Source organism: Atta colombica, unplaced genomic scaffold (assembly GCF_001594045.1).
Source record: "Atta colombica isolate Treedump-2 unplaced genomic scaffold, Acol1.0 scaffold3, whole genome shotgun sequence".
Classification (NCBI taxonomy): Eukaryota; Metazoa; Arthropoda; class Insecta; order Hymenoptera; family Formicidae; genus Atta; species Atta colombica.
Window position 1 is genome coordinate 688,799 of NW_017259403.1, and position 2,931 is coordinate 691,729.

Genomic DNA, 2,931 nt, shown 5'->3' on the forward strand with positions numbered 1-2,931 from the left:
ATTAAAATAGTAATACATAATAGTATAATAATACGCATAAATAATAAAAAATATGGGATATATAATATAAAATGTAAAATTGAAATATTAGTAGTATATAAATAAAAATTAGTAGTATATAAATATTAAAAACATACGATATGTATTATATAAAAGTACAATAATTGTAATACATAATAAATGTTATTACATAAAACATAATGATAATACTTGTATAAATATAAAAAAAATGTAAATTACAATAAGTAACATATATTATATATTATATTACAATAAGTAACATATATATGTAATAATAACATATATTACAAAGTTATCCGCCAATGCCCTCACGATAATGTCTCCGTCGAGTCTGATATAACATATCGTTTGTCGTCGTATGGATTCAGAACGATTTTCGATTCGAATATCGTGTACATCTCGTGTAATTTAGATCGTATACACGATTGACGACGAATCATTTCGATCTCTTCATTCAAACACCGCATAATCATCGAACGTTATCATTCACTACGATGTTATTCTTTACATCTTTTGCCTTTTTAGTGTCCTTGCCGTCCATTCTCACCGCGTATCTTCTCTAAGTCCAAATTCGGTCATTATCGCACCGTTACTTTCATCCTTCATTAGGCCGAGCCTTTTTTGTTCGCGAGAGGCATATACATTGTCTGCTGGATAATCGCTCGTGTCGAATTTAGCAATATCGCATTTCATATTCTCGTAAACATCGTCGCATTCTATATGGTAAATGAGACTGTCCGTGTCGATCATGATTTTACATTTGTCGCGATACATCGATGACATGGACTCGTGATGAAATTTGTACAAGTAGACTTTCGATATATCGAGTATGCACATACTCACGTAAATTAGCTTGTCGAACTTCATCTCGAGTTTGCGCATTTCGATGGCGATCAAATTTTCCGCAAAGACGCTGCGGCTGTAAAAATTCGGTTTCGCCATCATTGCCTCCGCGCCGTACCATCCGTCCCATTTTGTTATAATATTAATTTTTTCAACGTGATTGCGCACATTCTCCATGGTCTTATCGAATACCACATTGTTCATTAGTTTATACAAATTTTTTTCTTTTTTGCGCGCGTTCTAAATTATGAATTTAGTTCAATATAATCGCAAAGCCATGGAGATTGAGCGAATTGTAGCACCCGATGGATCTTTGTTTCGCGAAGACCGTGACGAATACATTGTTACATATTGCGATAGTGGATTACGTAACGCTGCTTGTCGCTAAAAGTTTCTTCGCGCTTGCCGAGTGGTTTATCGCACATTGGGCAGAAAGATCAGTGTGTTGATCATGGAGATGCTGCGGATACTCGAGATCGACTTCGAGAATATAACCGGTGGATGAATCCAGATTGCGCTTATCAAAGTTCGCAGCGTCAAAGTTCGCAGCATCGATGGGTCTTCGACCCATCGAAATTCGACATATGGCAAAGGTTGATACATCGCCCATCTGTACAGATTATTCACATCGTAGTATATCAAGTATCAGGATGATAGTTTTGATGGGTCGAACAAATGCATGTACTTGTTATTAGCGTATGCGTATCTTCACGGAACATTGAGACCGCCGTATATATTGCGCTCGATGAACATGATCATATCAATGTTGGTAACTCGAATCTTACACGCGTATGTTTCAGCATGGCGTCCCACGTGAAACCTGGCAATGTATAATAATGCGCGAGATCGAGACAGTAACTCGTGATGTAACTATTGCGGAAATTTTGCTTTTTAGTAGGTATTCGTTACGGAAAGACACCCTTGTCAAAGAAGCTCGTGTCAAAAGATTAAAATTTTCTTCTGATAAATTAGAAAATTCGTATTGCAATATCTGTAGTTTGTCTCTACTGAGAAAAGACGCCAATTTGTCTAAACTAGAAGCGAGAAATCTGTATGAATCTATAAACTATAATTTTACACAATTTTTTTTATCAACTTTGGTACTATCGACATGTTTTGTAAACGAGATACATTTTTCTTTAATTGTCGATAAAAGACAACATGTCTTTCGTACGCGGTGGCAATTTCCTTGACGAAATGCGCGTCGTAGCCTGATAAGTTATGGAAAACTATGAGTATGCAATGCGAATCCCTATAATTTAAATTACAATTTGAGTGCGCGGAGCCTCTGTTTATATGTTGTATAATTTTTAAATTTTTTATTTGCTTACTGAAAAGCGAATCGGTTTTTTTCTACAGCTATTGCTTAAAAATTATACATACGATAATTATACGAATAATTTCAAAAATTATATGAAAATATATTTGACCATACATATATATATATATATATGTTTACTATTAATTATAATATTAGGTGTACAACTTTGCTTCCGCCGTTTTCCTATAAGATGGCTTTAGCGGTAAGTGGTGGTTGAAATAAATAGATCATAGACGTCATACAATAAACTTGGGCTCTGTCAACATAACTCTATAGAAACATTAGTCGATTTGTGTCTGCATCATAAAGTTATTCTCGATTAGAAATGTCAGTTTACGAGCCAAATTTGCGGGAGGTTTTAATTTTTTGCTTCAATATGAAGAAATCTGCGGCTGAGGTTCATCGAATGCTCTCAAATACTTATGGTGAGGCCATTATTAGTGAAAGAACATGTCGTGAGTGATTTCAACACTTCAAGAACGGTGATTTTGATGTCGAAGATCGGTAAAGCGGTGGAAGAGAGAAGGTTTTCGAAGATGCAGAAGGCATCTTGGAGGCATTACTTGAGCAAGACTCGTGTCAAAATCAAGAAGAATTGGCACAATCATTGGGAGTGACTCAACAAGCCATTTCAAAACGCCTCAAAGCCATGGGAATGATTCAGAAGCAAGAAAATTGGGTGCCATACGAATTGAAGCCGAGAGATGTTGAACGGCGTTTGTTTGCTTGTGAACAGCTGCTTGAAA